Source organism: Eleutherodactylus coqui, chromosome 9, assembly GCF_035609145.1.
Source record: "Eleutherodactylus coqui strain aEleCoq1 chromosome 9, aEleCoq1.hap1, whole genome shotgun sequence".
Taxonomy (NCBI): domain Eukaryota; kingdom Metazoa; phylum Chordata; class Amphibia; order Anura; family Eleutherodactylidae; genus Eleutherodactylus; species Eleutherodactylus coqui.
Genome location: NC_089845.1, coordinates 38272197 through 38294319, shown reverse-complemented (window position 1 = coordinate 38294319; position 22123 = coordinate 38272197).

Sequence of the window (22123 nt, the reverse complement as noted above, 5' to 3'; positions counted from 1 at the left end):
TCCGCTTCTCCTCTTCCTCCTTTTTGAATTCGGTTCTCTTCCCCTTGTCGAGGTTAAATTTCTCCAAGGGGAGGAGGGAAAATATTTCGACATATTCGTCCCTCCATATTTTTTCTCTAATTTCTTTCTTCAGATGGGCCCCCAGGGGCCCCTCGAAGCAGACGTACACCTCCCCCCTGGCTCTATCATCCAATCTAACCCCGTCCCCATCTTTTTCCGTCTGCACCGCTACCGTTACTGACTGGTTAACGCCCGCACCCCCGCTTACTCCCTGTCTCCTGTCCTCCTGCGAGCCTATGTCCGAGCTCCATGCTGACACCACTGAAGGGGAGGGCTGTTCTATGGCTCCCCACACCGCCTGTTCACCCCCAGTCCCCCCAGCCGAGCTCCCGCTCGGGCCGCTGGTTGACGCCCTACACGGCGCAATGTCCGCCGCCGCAGGCGGCGTGGCTTGCCCTACTCCCTCCCCTCCCTGACGCATAAGTAATCCACACAAAACACCCAGCAATGCTCCCATATCGCCCCCGCCCGGCACGCTAGCCGTCGCTGCGCCACCGCCTGCTTGCGCCCCTGACGTAACTCCTGTACGCGCCACATGGCTAAACGCATTGGACAATACTGACATAGATCTCTCACCTGGCTGCGAGGGGGCTGTGTACCCACCAGCCGCTGCTCCCACGTCCTGCTGATGACTCTCGTCGTCCTCCGGGTCGTCGATCCTTGCTGCTGGTTGCTCTCCTCCTGGCTGAAGCCGCTCGGTCCGGATCCCAGCCGCTTTTCGTGGTGCCGATGCGCGCTTGGCCGCCTCTGTAGTGCTGGGGCGCTGCCTGCTGCCCCCATCTTCAGCCAGCTGTTGCCTGATGGGGCGCTGTCTGCTGCCCCCATGGTCTGGCCTGTTGCTGCGTCTGGTGGGCGCCCCGACCGGCACATGTCCGGGTGCACCTCCCCCCGCTCCCTGCCTCCTCTCCGATGCTGCCGCTGCTTGCTCCTCAGTCGCCCTCTCCTGCTCCCTTACATCCGCAGCTGCCCTGAAGCTCCGGCGCGCAGCCCCCCCCCCCCCCAGCCTCCTTCCCCCGGCCGTAGGGGTTGCAGGAGGAACATCTCGTGGTGGGGCGGGGGAGGGGCTCCGCACGCGGCGCCGCCGAGCAGGCGCCTGCTCCGGGCTTAACCTGACCGTCGCACGAGCCCTCCTTGGTCTTCTCCTGCTTTCCTCCGTCATCGGTGGCATCGGAGCTGCAGCCGGGGCCGGCGCAGCGTCTCTCGCGGGTCCCTCGATCAGCCTCACCAGGCAGGTGAGGTCCCTCTCCTCCACTTCCGCCCGGATCCTCCTCAGCGTCTCTTCCATTTCTTCACCCGGTAAGTGGACGTCGGGACTCTCTTCTACAATCTTCGCCCCGCTGCCTTTCTTCTCTCCCCGCGGATTCTCCGCTCCTCTTCTATGGCTTCTCTTCTCACTTCCAGCTGCCACTTCCCGGCTCCTGGTCTTCCCTCTTCACCTTTCTTGGTCTTCTCTCTTCACCTTTCTTGGTCTTCCCTCTTATGTCAGCTCCCCACGTATGTCAGGTGTCCAGGGTCTCCCTATGGGATGCTGCATGTCAGCTTTACATACTGTGGTACTATAACCAATTACCCCCAAATATAAAATTAGCCTAAACTAATAATATGCTGCATGCAGTCTAAATAATACAACTAATACTGAGATTCTTGGTGGCTACAAGCTTCGACTAGCAGGACATCTATGGCCCTCCCTTCAGCAGAAGCTGCTGTGTGCCCTATACAATATCACAGTTTGCACACCCATTAAGGATGCCCATGACTGCAAGATCAGGTTACACGCAAACGGTTTGCACTCTGTAACCATGGAAACACATTGGTCTGCATAGGAGCAGAATACACATAGCCATAAAGTTTATGAGGTTAGTCAGCATGACCCAAGATCGAGGATGATAGATTAGACTAGAATGCATTTAGCAAACTTTTATGTTCTCCCTTTTAGTATTTTTGCATTGTTAATTGTGCAGTAAATAAAAGGCTCAAATCTTCCAGACAGGAAGGATCAGACCTCCAGAAACACTTCCCGTTCCTCCGCAGCGTGAGATCACACAATGGTGTAAACACGTGGCGGCTGAGGATCATGTGCATGATATACAGGAGGGTTCACATTATATGGTCTACTGGGTGGTTCTGGTGGTTCTGCTTCGCTTCATGCAAAGTAAGGCTGATTTCACCCGGGCAAGTGCCATACCGGGCCGTGAGCCTGTCCTGATATCACCCTCGCCAACATGCCATGACCCACAGATGTGAGGCGGGTCAATGGAAACATCACATCGCACTCCTGTACACCTTGCAGGCGGCGCAATGCTTTTGCCGGCCCCATTGGATACAATAGGTAACATGCCACGTTGTTTCCCCCCCATGATGTGATGCGGGAAATAACTGCTCATGTGTATGACCCCATTCAAAAGAATCGGGTTTATATCCGGGCATCTCACGACCACAAATCTCTCTCCTGCAGATGAGCGTGACGTTTTAGCACTCGCGACAACATGTTGTAATTGTGCGCTGAACGGAGCGCTATCACGTCCCCTCGCAGGCGAATCCACTCACTTTGCTGTACTTTTTTTCAGCTGCCGGGCCCATTTACATTGGCGTGGGACACACCTGCGCCATGTTTGAACAGGAGAGGCGGCTTAATTAGTAGCCTGGCCAGCCTACTTAGACCCAGATAATCAAACTTCCCTGCGTAATTGCGCCACTTTGACTCCTATTGAGCCCGGGGTGTGTAAATACGCACAATAATAGAGCATGTCACAAATATTTTCGCCCGACAGAAATGTGGGCACAAACATGCTCCATGTAAAATCAAGTGAAATCAGTGGGTTCTTTTGGATGCAATTTGCGTGAGCGATTCTGCATGCATAAAACTGCGCGCAAAATCGCCCGTGTGAAGGAGGCTCAAGGCGTCATCCTACTGGCATCCTATAAAGGGTTTTGTTTAGAAACATGACCTGATAAAAGCCCCCGCGGTCCATCTAGTCGGCCCTTCTATTAGTTCTCTCTGCGGATGGATATGTGCTTATCCCAGGCAGCCTGAAGTCATTTATTGTTGATGCTCCAACCCCGTCTGCTAGGAGTTTGTTCCGAGCATCCACTACTCTTTCAGTCACATAACATTCCCTGACATTGCTTGTCTTCTCTTCCTCCAACTAATCTCAGACTGTCCCTCTTGTTCTGACCTTGTTCCTCAAGAAAAATGTTGAGTGAACCAAAAGAGTCAAATGCCGCTGTAGGTTGAGCTTTGCTAAAAGTTTAGCACGGCGCGAATACAAACCACGGGGGGTGATCTTAGCCAAAGCCACTAAAGTCCTTCTTTTGCTTTACTATCTGGGGCCAAGCTTCTGCCCCCTAGAGGTTCGGCTCGGAGGCTTCAGTGCATATTCCTTCACATGATGGGAAAATAGCTGCATTTACAGACAGCAACCACGATGTATCATACAAGTAGTCCCCACTAGTTCTATTGTAGGATTCATTACAGACTCCATGCACCACTCGCTGCAGCCTCCATGCACCACTTGCTGCAGCCTCCATGCACCACTCGCTGCAGCCTCCATGCACCACTCATTGCAGCCTCCATCTTTCCACATAACTGCAGGTAGGAAAAAGTAATACAAGCGGATCCGAGGCGCCAGAAACATCCAAAAGGGATCTTTATTCATCTCTTCCTTTAACCCCTTCCCGCTCCAGGGCGTAGGTTTACGTCCTGGCAGCCGGGTACTTCCCGCAACAGGACGTAAACTTACGTCCTGTGTTGCCAGTGCCTCAGATCGCTGTATAAGTGATAAGGCATGGCAGGGCAGTAGCCTTATCACAGTGATCAGCAGTACTGTGGAGAAAGTCCCCCAGGGGGACACAAGTTGTGTGAAAAAAAAGATTAAAAAAATGAATAAAAAAAAAAATGTAAGAAAAAGTTAAAAAAAACCCTTTTTAAATGCATTTTCTCAATTAAAACCCCACATATTTGGTATTGTCGCGTCTGTAACAATGCGTACAATAAGCTGCACATGCTTTTAACTGTGCACCGAATAAAGCGGGGAAAAAAACGCCAAAAAACTGTGGCAAAATGCTAACATTTTGCCTCACTAAAAACGCAATAAAAGTGATCAAAAAGCCGTATGCACCCCAAAATGGTACCAATAAAAACTACAGCTCGTATCACAAAAAATAAGCCCTCATAGAGCTCCATACATCAAAAAATAAAAAAGTTACAGGACTTTGAAGGCAGTGATTTAGAAAAAAAAAAAAGATTTCCAAAAAAAGGATTTTTATTGCAGAAAAGTGGAAAAACCTTTAAAAAAATTTAAGAATTTTGGTATCATTGCAACCATACCGGCCTGCAGAAAAAAAGGATTGCGTAATTTATGCTGCATGATTAACGCTGTAAAAAAAAATAAAAACATCTATGGCAGAATTGATGCGTTTTCTCTCCCTGCTATAATTTAAAAAAAAGTTTTACAATATAGTCTATGTACCCAAAAATGATGCCGAAAAAACAAGCCCTTATTTGGCCGACGGAAAATTAAAAAAATTATGACTTTTGATAAATGGAGAAGAAAATCCGACAAAAATCCTTGGGTCCTTAAGGTCAAAATAGGCCATGTTAAAATACAACATACATCTCAGCTGCACAGGGCCATTATCAAGTCAGAAGCTACAAGACAAATACAAGCACCGCACATGTACAAATATTGGGACTTTATATCTTGGTTATTTCTTTTTAGGAGTTATAGGAAATAGGGGGCAGAAGTATTAGGTTTAAATTCCCTACCGGACATAAAAAAATATATTAGAAAAGTTAAACAAAAAAAATTACAAACAAAAAAACCCCTTTTTGCTCACTTTTCTCTTTGTCAGTTTGAAAAGGTGAATAAACATATACATTTTTGGCATTGGCGTATCCGTAACGACATACAATCAATCAAACAGACTTTTTATCTTTCACAGAAAACGTTATTTTAAAAAATTAAAGCTAAAAAACCAGAACCAATAAGCTTATGTTTTGTTAGAAAAAGTCATAGATATTGAAAATGATACAAAAAACAAACTACAGCTCATCCTGCAAAAACAAGCCCTCCCAGAACTCGTCCATGGAAACATCAAACAGTTCTGGGACTTTGCATGCAGCGATGCAAAGAAAAAAACTTTTCCAAAAGAAAGTGTTTTTATGGTCCAAAGTGGAAAAACCTAAAAATAATGTATCATTTGGTATCGAAATCATAACGACCCGCATCAAGAAATATCATTGATGTGTTTTCCCACCCTGCTCCCCCCAAAAAAAAATTAATAAAAGTTATACACTACATGTACCACAAAATGGTACCAATTAAAACTACAGCTCGACATGCAACAAACAAGCCCTCATACGGCCGTGTCAATGGGAAAATAACACTCATCTTTATTTGTATGGCGCCAACTTATTCCACATAACAAAGTTATGGCTTTATAAAGGGGAGATGAAAATCCCAATAAATAGGCCGAGTCACTAAGGGGTTAATATTGTAGTAATGTGGCAGGTGATGTGTCATAGAGGGGGAAGTCACATAGGGATGATGCAGTGACTATTATGACATCACCGTGTTCTGGACAATCCTCCAGTACTTGTTCTGAAGACCTTCATTCTACTTGCAGCTGTTTCACTGTAAAGATGTTTGGACTTTTGGTCATTTTTATTTTGCTATTCTCTGCTGCTTCCTATCCGATTCCCCTGCAAGCAGCAGAGGAGGAGAGCAGGGGCCCGTTGGAGAGTCAAGATCTAGTGAGTAAGTACCCACCGTGTAGAAAGTTTATATAACCCTATCTCAGATATATAGCGGAGTGGGCACAGGGCTGTGAGGCCACTATCATCGCTGAGAAGCCCCACCCCTTTTACTAAATCCCGCTCACTTTCTTAAAAAGCAATGACAGAAGCATAAAATTGCAGAAAATCATAAATCTTTACATAGAAAAAGGTTTGTGCCGAAATTTACTTTTTTTTGTTCCACAAAACTGGTGAAATCACTAAATAAATTGTTCCCTTTGTTTTAGGAGTCCGGAGGAGTTTGGACACTCAGATAGAGGAAATAGAAGAGAGATTCCAATCTATACCCCGGTACATCATTGTTGCAGCCCCACTTCTGTTCCTCGTGATCGCCGTCCTCTGTTGCTACACGTATGTACTATTTCACTCCCTTAGGGCAGAAGCACACGGGCGCATGCGCTAATACACCTGCCGCTATGGAGCGTATTAGAGCATGAACCGTTCTGTTTTTTCAGATGATTCTAAATGCACACTAGTGCAGACAACACATATCTATCTATATACACACATATATCTATATATACACACACACATATCTATCTATATACACACAAATCTATCTATATACACACATATCTATCTATATACACACAAATCTATCTATATACACACACATATCTATCTATATACACACAAATCTATCTATATACACACACACATCTATCTATATACACACACATATCTATCTATATACACACACATATCTATCTATATACACACACACATATCTATATATACACACATATCTATCTATATACACACAGTATTAGTGTAGTGATATTGCTTTTTTTTTTACAGAGTCTGCTGTGATGCCCCAGAAAACAGAGGACCGTGGTTAGATACATAGTTAGATTAGATAGATAGATAGATATTAGATAGATAGATAGATATTAGATAGATAGATAGATATTAGATAGATAGATAGATAGATGTGATAGATAGATAGATATTAGATAGATAGATAGATAGATTGATAGATAGATAGATAGATAGATAGATAGATAGATAGATAGATAGATAGATAGATAGATAGATAGATAGATACCACCACTTGCCACCGAAAAACTGCAGCCACCATCTGCTGCCAAAAAATAACAGCCATCACCTGCCGCCGAAAACATCACCCACTGGCGAAAAACACCAGCCACCACTTACTGCCAAAAACGTAACCATCCAACAAAACCATCCGCCATCCAGCAAAAAAACACCAGCCAGCTCCAGCTGCAAAAAAAGACCAGCCGCCGACAGATGCTGAAAAACACCCGCAGCCGCCGGCCGCATAAACCATCAGTCATCACCGGCTGCCAAAAAACACCAACTATCAACAGATGCTGAAAAACAGCAGCCACCGCCTGCCACCAAAAAATGGCAGCCACCATCTGCTGCCGAAAAAGAGCAGCCACCAACAGATGCTGAGAAACAAAATGAGTGTCAATAAAACTATATATGTTTATACCAAAGCACTGGAGTGGTCCGCATTTTACTAATAGTCCTGTGTAGCGCCTGTTCCTCCCAGGAGGCGGCGGTCCTGGAACCTGATCTAAGGAGCAGCTATAAATGGACGCTTGAAAAGTTTGTTTTGGCCAGTTCACCGAAGTTTTACAAAAAGTTCAGTTTGGTCTGAATGAGTTTGAACTAAACTGGAAGTTCACCAAAATCCCTAAAATTGGTTACAAGATCGTCTAATGCCCCTTTTAGACAAGACGATGCTCATGTGACCCATCGAAGGAGCGAGTGACGTCACGGCTAACTCATCCGCACTCGTGTAGCCTGTTGGACAGGCAGATCATCACTGAGAATCATTCACTTCTGGTTCAGTGTTTCACATTCCTATGTAAGCACATAGCGGGGGGAGTTTGACCGGAACGAGAAGTGATGGAGCCAATCGTGATTGTTAGTGCTGATACTGAATGGCGAACGGAGTGAGCGATTCTCATTTATATTTCGGTCAGTGGCTCACGTTTAAAGCAGACGATTATCGTTCACTTTTGCTCATTTTAATGATTTTTTGAATGATAATCGTTACATCTGAATGCACCGTTAGAGCCATTAAGCTCTGTATAACACGCTGGGAGTGTTATATGGGGCGTCTGTGACTCATAAGCCTCATTCACACGGGCGATGAGTCTTTACACTCATCATGGAAGATTGTCTGCGATTGAGTCCTGAGATTAATTAGCGTTTTCTCGTCATTCACACGGGTGTATCGTGTAAAAAATACGCTGCAGCGCAGAAATCCAGTTGCCAGAAATCCTTGTAGTGACCTCTAGTCATTAAACTTGGGCTGTAAACAAAGCCCAACGTGTGGCTGCTGTGCAGCACGGTAAGCTGTTCTGTGAGTATAGCCATATGATGGCCAGCTGACCTTGACTGCACAATGTGGCAGAAATCAAACCCAGCCTATGGCCTCATGTCGATTCCGCATGGGGAGTCCCTCACAGAATCCGCCAGTGCCTGCGCCCGGCAATCCTGCGTACCTGCGTCTTCTTTCTTCTGTACTGTGGATGTGTGCGGACATGCCGGACGTCACCCCGGCGTTCATGCGCAGTACAGGGTTTTGTTGTTTTTTTTTAAATCTCCAGCTTTCTCACAGAATCCGCAGCCCGTCCGCAATGTCAACGGAAGCCGTCCATGCGGGAACCGCAGTAAAATGGAGCATGCATGCTATGGAGGGTTATTGCTGCAGAATCTGGAGGCAGATTTGGTGATCTGATTGCTCTGATGCCCACAGTCCTCAAAAGGGAGGAGCAGCAGAGCGAGTTAGGCTGTATTGTAGCGGGTGGTGGTCTTGTGACGCAGAGTTCAGGATACGATGGAGTAACCAAAATGTACAATATTTATTTATAAACAAAGCGATATAAGTGAATAACAGTAACATGACAAGTGAGTAATTACACTACTAGCTGGATGCTAGAACTACTAATACATTGTGCACAATACTTTATAGAGCCACAAGAACAGTCCCGGTAAATAGAAATACAAATCATGTAACATAATACACAGAATAACACACCCCTAATATCAAGGCGGTCTGTTGGAAACACAGTGCTCAAAATCCAATCGAAGAGTCTCTATTATCCACAGCTCCCACACTGCCCTCTGTAATAGTGTAGTGGCCCCAAACACCTATTTCTGGCCCCTCCATAAATGTCATACATGTCATGTCTTTAATGTGGATGCTGTCTTGTCTCTTGTTGTGTATATCGCACAGCTGCAGCATGTAAGAGGTTAATGTCTGAATGTGGCTGGGATATGTCTGGGAAAGTCTCTTCACGTGATGTCTGTACCCTATAAATGTGAGTGATTGGGGTGTGGTAGGGGGTCCATCATCTTCAGTGGTCGAGAGTGCAGTGCCGACCACATGGGGGTACCTTCAACCCTCATGTGGTGAAGATATGGAAGAAGAGGAGAGATATCCTGAGGCCTTCCATGCCAGGAACCTCCTCTGAAGAGAGCCAGGAGTGAGGAGTCCGCCATGCAGAGCCAACCACAGAAGTCAGAGTGAGTGTCAGAGGAGAGTGGTGTTGGTCCTCCGGAGTTATTCAGAGTCCCGGACAGTGTGTGTGTCCAGGAGCGGAGCACTGCAGATAACTGAGACTGTAGGCCTGATATCATCCTGTGTTCTCCTCCCTGACCGGTCTTTATTCAACCGCCGGATAATCTACAGTGAGAAGGAACAATGGCGTCACGCGTGACAACTTCACATATACATATATAGGTAACTGCCACCCAGCGTTGTCTGGAAGAGGCCATAGCATTACATCATACTGCGATCGGGCAGGCAGTCCATCTAGCCACCCATGGGTGAGGTAGCTTGATAGACTGGCACCCGCTGCCATGACACCCGCACGGCTCCCTGCGATTTCATCACAGGGGGGGGGGGGGCGTACGGTACCCCCGAACATCATTCAGGGGATTTAAATGCCGCTATCAGAATTGACAGCAGCATTTAGAGGGTTAACAGCTCTAATGAGCCGTGGGGCTTATCGGAGCAGTTGCCACTGGTTGTCAGCAGCAACAAACAGCCACTGCCGGCGTTCCTTAATACTATCTGTGGTGTTACATAGGACTGCAGGTGACATCGTTATCTGTCCTCCGTGTTATCACCGTGTGTTATCTGTGGTGGTACATAGTACTGCAGGCAACATTGTTATCTCTCTTCAGCGTTATCACTCTGTGTTATCTGTGTTGTTACATAGGACTGCAGCTGGCATAATTATCCCTGCTCATCGTTATCGCTGTGTGTTATCTCTGGTGTTACATAGGACTGCAGGTGACGTTGGTATGTCTCCTCAGCATTGTCATTGCGTGTTATCTGTGCTGTTACATAGGACTGCAGCTGGCATCATTATCCCTCCTCATCATTATGACTGTGTTATCTCTGGTGTTACATAGGACTGCATGTGAGATCATTATCTCTCCTCAGCATTATCACTGTGCGTTATCTCTTGTGTTACATAGGACTGCCAGTTGCATCATTATCTTTCCTAAGCATTATCACTGTGTGTTATCAGTGGTGTTACAAGGGACTGCAGTTGTAATCGTTATCTCTTCTCAGCGTTATCACCGTGTTTTTTCTCTGGTGTTACATAGGACTGTAGGTGACATCGGTATGTCTCCTCAGCATTGTCACTTCATGTATTCTGTGGTGTTACAGCTGGACTGCAGCTGGCATCATTATCCCTCCTCACCGTTAGCACTGTGTGTTATCTCTGGTGTTACATTGGACTGCAGTTGACATCGCCATCTGTCCCCCGCATTATCACTGCGTCTAATATGTGGTGTTACATAGGACTGCAGGTAACATCGTTATCTCTCTTCAGCGCTATCACTGTGTGTTATCTGCAGTGTTACATAGGACTGCAGGTGACATCGGTATCTATTCTCACTGTTATCAGTGTGTGTTATCCGTGGTGTTACATAGGACTGCAGCTGGCATCATTATTAGAGATGAGCGAGCACCAAAATGCTCGGGTGCTCGTTACTCGGGATGAAAATTTTGCGATGCTCGAGGGTTCGTTTCGAGTAATGAACCCCATTGAAGTCAATGGGCGACCCGAGCATTTTTGCATTTCGCCGATGCTCGCTAAGGTTTTCATTGGTGAAAATCTGGGCAATTCAAAAAAGTGATGGAAACGACACAGCAACGGATAGGGCAGGCGAGGGGCTACATGTTGGGCTGCATCTCAAGTTCCCAGGTCCCACTATTAAGCCACAATAGCGGCAAGAGTGCCCCCCCCCCAACAACTTTTACTTCTGAAAAGTCCTCATTAGCAATGCATACCTTAGCTAAGCACCACACTACCTCCAACAAAGCACAATCACTGCCTGCATGACACTCCGCTGCCACTTCTCCTAGGTTACATGCTGCCCAACCCCCCCCCCCCCCTGCACAACCCAGTGTCCACAGCGCACACCAAAGTGTCCCTGCGCAGCCTTCAGCTGCCCTGATGCCACGCCACCCTCATGTCTATTTATAAGTGCGTCTGCCATGAGGAGGAACCGCAGGCACACACTGCAGAGGGTTGGCACGGCCAGGCAGCGACCCTCTTTAAAAGGGGTGAGGCGATAGCCCACGATGCTGTACAGAAGCAATGAGAAATATAATCCTGTGCCACCGCCATCAGGAGCTGCACACGTGGGCATAGCAATGGGGAACCTATGTGCCACACACTATTCATTCTGTCAAGGTGTCTGCATGCCCCAGTCAACCGCGTTTTTTTATAAATAGTCACAGGCAGGTACAACTCCGCAATGGGAATTCCGTGTGCACCCACAGCATGGGTGGCTCCCTGGAACCCACCGGGTGTACATAAATGTATCCCATTGCAGTGCCTTGGACAGCAGAGCTAACGTCAGATTAAATGCAGGTGGGCTTCGGCCCACACTGCATGCCCCAACCTGACCGGGGTTTTTAATTCATAGACAAAGGCAGGTACAACTCCCTATTGTGAAGTCCCTGTGGATCGACAGCATGGGTGGGTGCCAGGAAGCCACCGGCGGTAAATAAATATATCCCATTGCAGTGACCAGCACAGCTGAGGTAATGTCATGTTTAATGCAGGTGGGCTTCGGGGTTCTTTAGAAGTGGACACATGCAGTTACAACCCTGTGTGGACCGACAGCATGGGTGGGTCCCAGGAAGCCACCGGCGGTACATAAATATATCCCATTGCAGTGCTCTGGTCAGCAAAGCTAACGTCAGGTTTAATGCAGGTGGGCTTCGGCCCACACTGCATGCCCCAGTCAGACTGGGGTTCTTGACCAGGGTATGACCGACTCACCCGGCATTAAATAAGTCTTTCCCCTCTTATTAATAATCGTCCAAACAACTTCTTAGTTGGAAATATTTTGGCCACAGCAGCCTTTATTAAAATAAAACAAAAGTTAACACATTATCCGTTAAACTATACGGGGAGGAGGCCCTTGGAGACCCAACCAGGAAATAATAAGGGTCTGGCGAATAATAATAATAACATAAACCGAACCGTACCTTGGCCTCCAACCGTACTCCCGGCTCGGAGGCCCAAAAAGCACCCTCTGGGAGGCTATAAACATATAATAATATAGGCCAACCGGGATCACTTCCCTGGCCTTCACCACCGCGCCAGACCCAACCAAGATACCATTAGGGTGATAGCCGCTCCAGGTGAGGCCGTCCCCACCGTAACTCCTTCCACCCACTATAAACTGCCTGCAAGGACCCCCCCCCCCGCCTGCCACAGCCAGCACGACTTACCGCCTAAGTCTGCGCCGCCCTCCACACCATCAGCGCCCTCTCTATCCCTTCTTGTATCCTCAATGACCACATATCAGTGCCGACGTCATTTAAATGTACGCCGTCAGCTAACCAGTAACCCCCTACTCCCCCTTCCAGGCTCTCATGTCTCACTTTAATACCCCCATTCCTAACGACAAAAGCTGAAATATGCCTATTTATCTTTATCCTGGCCTTATTAATTTTTTGAACGGATCTGGCCATCCTCCACGACTTTCTGGGCAACATTTCAGACCATACAATTATCATGGCCGGGAACAATCTACAAAGTCTCAGAAAGTCGTGTTGTATGTCCCGCCTAACTTCTCTAGCTGGACGTCCCCCCAGATCGTTCCCTCCTGCGTGTATAACTAGAATGTCTGGAGCCCTATCCAAATCTGCATAAGATGTAATTTCTGGTAAAACCCTCCCCCACATCATGCCCCGTATACCCATCCAACGAATGATTGCTTCCCTTCTAGAGAATCCCAGCTGCCGTCCATCCGGTCTAACATGCGCCCGCTTGGCTGCCCAAAACACAAAAGAGTGTCCCAGAATCCATACGAGCGCTGGGCTTCCGTCTGTCAAAACAACCAAAAAGGGGGACAGGGAGGGAGGGACAGTAAGCAATAGCTTTCCCATATTATAAGCATAATACAACATATAAGCGTAAACGACTTTTTTTTTTTTTAAATATATTCCCAAACCATTCCTCCGGTCTAACATACAACAGGTACCTATTGGATTTCCATCGCCCAATTTTTTGTAATACTCCCAGGCTCAGGCCCCGCTCGTACGTGTCTGTTGCTGCACCTATTCTAAAGGAATGTGATGAGAAACCCTTCTTGCCAAGGCCCAAGTCCCGCAACGCTTTTTCCATCATTGCCCCAAACTGAAACTTGGATACGAAGGACCCGTCACTATGTTGGAACAAAGGCCCCTGGTCGCCCGGCACTTTTTTCATCAAATTTGTGAAGCACATTACCGGGCACATCTGAGCGCCCGACACCCTCCCCAATACGATCTTCTTCCCTTTTTGCATCTGATCCGTTTTGGATTGTCTCAGACAAATATCAACGTGATCATCCCGCAACATAACACCTGACCTTTCTAAACCTCCCTTTGTCGTTTTGTTAGGAGACACCAGCTCGCTGATACGAAAAGCCCCAAAAAAGGCAAATGAAAAAAACGCCTTAAATATCGCAACTTCCGTGTCATCCAGACAAATATCTTCCAATATCTTACCAATTCTTTCTAACATTGAAAATGAAATTGGTCTCCTCCTATCCTTCACCCTCCTTCCTTTTTTAAAACCTTTTAACGCCTGGGATATAATAAACCTTTTTGTAATATCTTCCGCACCCCGAAATTTGAAGCCAAATGCCAAACCCGCCATTAATCTTTCCATCTTAGCCACCGACCAATTAGCCCTATGCGCCTCACTCACTAACAACAATAACGCCCCTACCTTGTCCTCATCAGACTGTACCTCCCCAATATTATCAATCCACTGCATCCATTCTCTCCAGGCTGACTCATAGGCTTTCCATGTGCCGGCCGCCAGCGACCCCCGAATCAGGTGCTTCGCCGCACGTCGACCAACCGCCAAAGTTCCGGAGGGCATACTCGTCCTTCCGTGTCCGCCTCTGGCACCAGGGTCCGAAAGCGCTCCCACTGAAAGCGAGAGAGTGAGTCAGCTATGCAGTTTTTAACCCCCGGCACATGTTCTGCCACAAACCATGCATTCACAGTTAATCCTGACAAAACTAATTGCCGCAACAAGTCAATAACTGGTGCCGAAGACGCAGACCCCCTGTTAATGGCCTGTACGACACCCAAGTTATCGCAACAAAATCTTACTTTTTTGTTTCTGAACGATTCCCCCCAAATGACTACCGCGACCACAATTGGAAACAACTCGAGCAACGTTAAATTTCTAGTCAACCCCGCTGTCACCCACTCCTCCGGCCAAACCTCCGCACACTATTGACCCCTGAAAAATGCCCCAAAACCTGTACTTCCCGCCGCATCGGTAAACAGCTCACACACTGCACTGTCGACCACTTCTTCCATCACCATGGTCCTCCCGTTGTACTTCTCTAGGAATGACAACCAAACCTCCAAATCAGCCCTCAAACTTTTTGACACCCTTATAAAATGGTGAGGTTTCTTGACTCCCGCTGTCGCCCGTGCCATTTGTCTACAAAATATTCTTCCCATGGGCATTATTCTACCGGCAAAATGTAACTTTCCTAACAATGACTGTAACCGCTGCAATGTAATCTTTTTCCCCAACCATGCATTCTTCAACTCCTGCCTAAGAACCCCTAATTTCTCTGTTGGTAACCTGAATTCCATTGCCTCGGTATCAATCGTGATCCCTAGGAAACTCAAAGATGTAGTCGGCCCTTCCGTCTTTTCGGGAGCCAATGGCACACCGAAATGATCGGCCACCCATTGAACCGTTGCCAGCAAATTTCCACACATTGGCGAATCTGCATCGCCGACGCATAAAAAATCATCTAAATAATGGATAATGGAACGTGCCCCTGATACCTCGTGCATCACCCATTCCAAAAAGGTGCTAAACGTCTCGAAATACGCACAAGAAATAGAACAACCCATGGGCAAACATCTATCGACATAATATTGCCCCTCCCAAAAACACCCCAACAGTTTGCAACTTTCCGGGTGAACCGGTAGCAAACGAAAAGCTGATTCGATATCGGTCTTGGCCAACAAGGCTCCCATACCAAACTTTTGAACCCATTTTACCGCTGTGTCAAGTGAGGTATAATCCACAGAGCAAAGCTCGGGGTCGATCCCATAATTGACGGAGGCCCCTTTCGGATAGGATAAATGCTGAATAAGCCGAAACTTATTCGGCTCTTTCTTCGGCACAACCCCGAGCGGTGACACAATCAAGTCTCTCCAAGGTGGAGTTAAAAAGGGGCCCGCCATCCTTCCTAATCGCACCTCTTTCTCCAACTTATCCCTTACCACCTCCTTATGCAACAATGCGGACTTCAGGTTTTTTAACGTAAAAGGAACTACGTGCCCCGGAGGGGGTATGCGAAAACCTACATCAAAACCATTAAACAATAAAGCACTTTTTTCCCGGTTCCCATATCTACTTAGATGAGGGGCCATCCTTTGTAGCATCAGCGGCGTCATCCCTTTTTCCACTACTACCGCCGCTTCTTCCCTTGTCTCTTTTAAAACAACGCGCTGCTCCGTGCGACGCTCCGTCGCAAACTGAGCAGACATGCTTGAAACGACATGTGGCCCAAAATTTATACCTTCCTTCATTAAATGCCCAACACACCCCGGGCTTCTTAATGTTTGGTTGCCCTGACTGTTGTCCAGTTCCCCCCCCCAGTTCTGACACCGGCCCCGCCGGCCCCCCCATGAAAAGGATGCCCGTACCTAACCGGGGCCATCACCTTTAACCAAAGCCCTATGTCTTTGTTATCCCACCTTATGCTTGGCCTGACCGCCATTCGCTGACGAAATTGTTCGTCATAGCGAAGCCATGTCTGCCCGCCATAAGTGCGATACGCTTCCCCTATCGCATCCAAATAGCAGAAAAGTCCCGAACAATTCTCCGGGGCTTTTTCGCCTATCACACTAGCCAAAATAGCGAAAGCTTGCAACCAGTTTTGAAATGTTTGCGGAATCAACCGCCAACGCTTTCTTTCTTCATCCTCCTTCTTTGAATCGGTCCTTTTCCCTTTGTCCAAGTTGAACTTTTCCAACGGCAAAAGGGAAAAAATCTCCACATACTCGTCTCTCCAGATTTTTTCGCGAACCTCCTTCTTTAAATGAGCACCCAGGGGCCCCTCAAAACACACGTAAACCTCCCCTCTAGCCTTGTCGTCTAAACGGATCGCGTCCCCGTCTTTCTCCGTCTGTATTCCTACGGTCAGCCCCGACACCCCGGATCCAATAGTCAACCCTTGGCTCCCTCCTAACGCGCCCCTTTCTTGCAAACCACCTCCTGACCCTCCAGACAACCACGCCGCTACTGGCGATGCAGCTGTCTGGTTCCCCAAACCCTGCTCACAGCGGACCAACATCTCACGCATATTACCTAATAAAGAGCGTATTTCAACTTCCCGCTGACCTCCACCTGCACTTTCCCCGCTCCCCCCTGTAACAAACTTACCACCACCCCTGGGTAAATTAACATTATCAAGATTATGAAATTGAGACAAACAATCGTGCTCACCGGGCCGCATGGGCGCTGTGATCCCATCAGCCATCCTCCGCGGATCCAGTCGTCGTTCCTGCGCACGAACTCCGTCAGTCGCCGGCTCGTCCAGCTGGTAACGAAAAAGGCTCTCTCGCTGCGGTTGTTCCGAATTATCGAACTGCTCCGGGCCTACTTGGCGCCCGTCTGGTAGTGGCACAAATATAGCCGACCTGATCTGCCGACTACCACCTGCCACCTCGCAATGTATTCCTGGGAATAAGTCCCTGGGGCTCTCCGACGAGCTCCCCGTAGCCCTAGGCGGATTTTCCTGCTGCTGCGATGGTCCTGCTACCTGCTCCTCGACCGAAATCCAGGGGCGCTCCGACGAGCTCCCCGTTGCCCTAGGCGGATTTTGCAGTTGACGCACGGCTTCTACCTCCTGCTGCACCATGCACGCTGACAAACTTCTTCCCCTCTCGCGCTGCCTGGCCCCCTCGGGCCGGCACTTCACCCTGGGGGGTAGCCGTGTCCTGATCAGCTAAGATGGAGTCGGGCCTGGCAAGCCCCGCCCCCCGAGGAGAGCGAGACCTGTGGCTGGCCGTTGGACCCGGGCGATGTCTTGGATTCCTCCTGGCCGGTCTGTCCCCACCCCCCCTGGCTGTGGGTGATGAGCGACCGGTCAGAGGGTCCCCGGAGGGGCTCCTTACCCTGCGCCGGGTCCGGGGCTCCGCCTCCTCGGCTATCAGCCTAGCTGGAGGCTGTGTCCTGCGCGCGCGCCTGGGCTCCTTCTCCGCTGCCTACTGCAGGCTCACCTCTCTCCGCTCCAGTCATTTGAGCCTGCAGCCACCCAGGGGGATGACTCACCGCCGCTGCCCTGAGGATCGCTATTGCCTCCTGCACTGACGCCATACCGGTAAGTCCTGTGTCCCTTCCTTCCTAGCTACGCCGCTGCACACTCTCAGCTGCCCTTCCGTGCCGCTGAGCGCTCCAGTCCCGCTTGCTGCCTTCCGCTGCTGATATAACTGCTATTCTTGTGCTCGCTCCTGGTCTGCTCTCTCTCTAAACTACTTCAAAAAATGGCGCTCCCGCCCAAATTACCCCCTTTTATCTACTCCCCCCACTGCCCCCCTCTTCACTCCCTAACCAATCCCCTTAAACTGCCAACTATCTGACACTCCCGTTCTCAACTTATCAATTAACCCTATGCTTGCCTTTTCGTTCCCTGCCAACCCTGACATGCAGGGCCTCCACCTATGTGCCCCTCGTGGCACGTTCCGGCCCTTTTCTTTAGAAATGGATACATGTAGTTACAACTCCGTGTGGACCGACAGCATGGGTGGCTCCCTGGAACCCACCGGCGGTACATAAATATATCCCATTGCAGTGCCCAGCACAGCTGGGCTAAAAATTAATAGGATTACACTGTAGGCGAGGGCCCCAAAAAATTGGTGTACCAACAGTACTAATGTACATCAGAAAAATTGCCCATGCCCAACCAAGAGGGCAGGTGAAACCCATTAATCGCTTTGGTTAATGTGGCTTAATTGGTAACTAGGCCTGGAGGCAGCCCAGTTAAAATAAAAATTGGTTCAGGTGCAAGTTTCAACGCTTTAATGAGCATTGAAACGTATAAAAATTGTTTAGAAAAATGATATGACTGAGCCTTGTGGGCCTAAGAAAAATTGCCCGTTCGGCGTGATTATGTCAGGTTTCAGGAGGAGGAGCAGGAGGAGGAGGATGAATATTATACACAGATTGATGAAGCAAAAAGGTCCCCGTTTTGGATGGTGATAGAGAACGATGCTTCCATCCGCGGGTGCAGCCTACGTATTGTTTAGGTATCGCTGCTGTCCGCTGGTGAAGAAGAGAAGTCTGGGGAAATCTAGGCTTTGTTCATCTTGATGAGTGTTAGCCTGTCGGCACTGTCGGTTGACAGGCGGGTACGCTTATCCGTGATGATTTCCCCAGCCGCACTAAACAGCCTCTCTGACAAGACGCTAGCCGCAGGACAAGCAAGCACCTCCAGGGCATACAGCGCGAGTTCAGGCCACGTGTTCAGCTTCGACACCCAGTAGTTTTAGGGGGCAGAGGCGTCACCGAGGACGGTCGTGCGATCGGCTACGTACTCCCTCACCATCCTTTTACAGTGCTCCCGCCAACTCAGCCTTGACTGGGGAGCGGTGACACAGTCTTGCTGGGGAGCCATAAAGCTGGCAAAGGCCTTGGAGAATATTCCCCTGCCTGCGCTGTACATGCTGCCTGATCTCTGCACCTCCCCTGCTACCTGGCCCTCGGAACTGCGCCTTCTGCCACTAGCGCTGTCGGATGGGAAGTTTACCATCAGTTTGTCCACCAGCGCCCTGTGGTATAGCATCATTCTCGAACCCCTTTCCTCTTCGGGAATGAGAGTGGAAAGGTTCTCCTTATACCGTGGGTCGAGCAGTGTGTACACCCAGTAATCCGTAGTGGCCAGAATGCGTGTAACGCGAAGGTCACGAGAAAGGCATCCTAACATGAAGTCAGCCATGTGTGCCAGGGTACCTGTACGCAACACATGGCTGTCCTCACTAGGAAGATCACTTTCAGGATCCTCCTCCTCCTCTGGCCATACACGCTGAAAGGATGACAGGCAAGCAGCATGTGTACCCTCAGCAGTGGGCCAAGCTGTCTCTTCCCCCTCCTCCTCAAGCTCCTACCCCTCCTCCTCCTCAACGCGCTGAGATATAGACATGAGGGTGCTCTGACTATCCAGCGACATACTGTCTTCCCACGCCTCCGTTTCCGAGCGCAAAGCGTCTGCCTTTATGCTTTGCAGGGAACTTCTCAAGATGCATAGCAGAGGAATGGTGACGCTAATGATTGCAGCATCCCCGCTCACCATCTGGGTAGACTCCTCAAAGTTTCCAAGGACCTGGCAGATGTCTGCCAACCAGGCCCACTCTTCTGAAAAGAATTGAGGAGGCTGACTCCCACTACGCCGCCCATGTTGGAGTTGGTATTCCACTATAGCTCTACGCTGCTCATAGATCCTGGCCAACATGTGGAGCGTAGAGTTCCACCGTGTAGGCACGTCGCACAGCAGTCGGTGCACTGGCAGATTAAACCGATGTTGCAGGGTCCGCTGGGTGGCAGCGTCCGTCTTGGAGTTGTGGAAATGTGCGCTGACCCGGCGCACCTTTCCGAGCAGGTATGACAAGTGTGGGTAGCTTTTCAGAAAGCGCTGAACCACCAAATTAAAGACATGGGCCAGGCATGGCACGTGCGTGAGGCTGCCGAGCTGCAGAGCCGCCACCAGGTTATGGCCGTTGTCACACACGACCATGCCCGGATGGAGGCTCAGCGGCGCAAGCCAGCGGTCGGTCTGCTCTGTCAGACCCTGCAGCAGTTCGTGGGCCATGTGCCTCTTCTCTCCTAAGCTGAGTAGTTTCAGCACGGCCTGCTGACGCTTGCCCACCGCTGTGCTGCCACGCCGCGCGACACCGACTGCTGGCGACGTGCTGCTGACACATCTTGATTGCGAGACAGAGGTTGCGTTGGAGGAGGAGGAGGAGGGTGGTTTAGTGGAGGAAGCATACACCGCCGCAGATACTAGCACCGAGCTGGGGCCCGCAATTCTGGGGGTGGGTAGGACGTGAGCGGTCCCAGGGCTCTGACTCGGTCCCAGCCTCCACTAAATTCACCCAATGTGCCGTCAGGGAGATATAGTGGCCCTGCCCGCCTGTGCTTGTCCACGTGTCCGTTGTTAAGTGGACCTTGGCAGTAACCGCATTGGTGAGGGCGCGTACAATGTTGCGGGAGACGTGGTCGTGCAGGGCTGGGACGGCACATCGGGAAAAGTAGTGGCAACTGGGAACCGAGTAGCGCGGGGCCGCCACCACCATCATGCTTTTGAAAGCCTCCATTTCCACAAGCCTATACGGCAGCATCTCCAGGCTGATCAATTTGGCAATGTGCACGTTTAACGCTTGAGCGTGCGGGTGCGTGGCGGCGTACTTGCGCTTGCACTTAAACAGTGGCGCTAGCGACGTCTGGATGCTGCGCTGAGAGACATTGCTGGATGGGGCCGAGGACAGCGGAGGTGAGGGTGTGGGTGCAGGCCAGGAGATGGTAGTGCCTGTGTCCTCAGAGGGGGGTTGGATCTCAGTGGCAGGTTGGGGCACAGGGGAAGAGGCAGTGGTGCAAACCGGAGGCGGTGAACGGCCTTCGTCCCACCGTGTGGGGTGCTTGGCCATCATATGCCTGCGCATGCTGGTGGTGGTGGCTCCCCAGCTGATCTTGGCGCGACAAAGGTTGCACACCACTGTTCGTCGGTCGTCAGGCGTCTCTGTGAAAAACTGCCACACCGTAGAGCACCTTGACCTCTGCAGGGTGGCATGGCGCGAGGGGGCACTTTGGGAAACAGTTGGTGGAATATTCGGTCTGGCCCTGCCTCTACCCCTGACCACTGCACTGGCTCGGCCTGTGCCCACACCCTGACTTGGGCCTCCACATCCTCGCCCGCATCCACGTCCTCTAGGCCTACCCCTACCCCTCAGCATGCTGTATTACCAGTAGTGCAGAAACAGAACGCTGTAATTAAATGTGCCACTTATTGACCTGTGGTTGGAGGCTGACTTCGCTTAGGGAACGCACAGCAGAGCCAGCAAATAATTTTGCGCAAGCCTGCTGTAACACTTAGCTGGCTGCATATGAATTAGGAGGACAACTACCCCCAGCACAGACCCAGTACACAGAGGATAGTCACAGGCAGCCCAAATAGATTTTTTTTCCCAAATGTTTTTGGAAAGGCCCACTGCCTATATTCAATAAATATGTCTTCTGTCCCTGCCTCACGACCACTACTGGCCCTGGACTATCTATAATTACTGCAGGGCGCAATGCTCTGCACGGCCGATATACAAAAAAAAAAAAAGTGCAACACTGCAAAAAGCAGCCTCCACACTACTGCACACGGTTAGATGTGGCCCTAAGAAGGACCGTTGGGGTTCTTGAAGCCTAAAATACTCCTAACACTCTCCCTATAGCAACTCCAGCAAGACAGCACTTTCCCTGAGCTATGTCAGAATGCATCTGTGGTGAGCCTAGGGAGGGGCCGATTTATATACTCGGGTAACACCTGATCTCGCCAGCCACTCACAGCAGGGGGCTGGTATAGGGCTTGAACGTCGCAGGGGGAAGTTGTAATGCCTTCCCTGTCTTTCTATTGGCCAGAAAAGCGCGCTAATGTCTCAGAGATGAAAGTGAAAGTAACCGGAACATCGCGTGGTACTCGTCACGAGTAACGAGCATCTTGAACACGCTAATACTCGAACGAGTATCA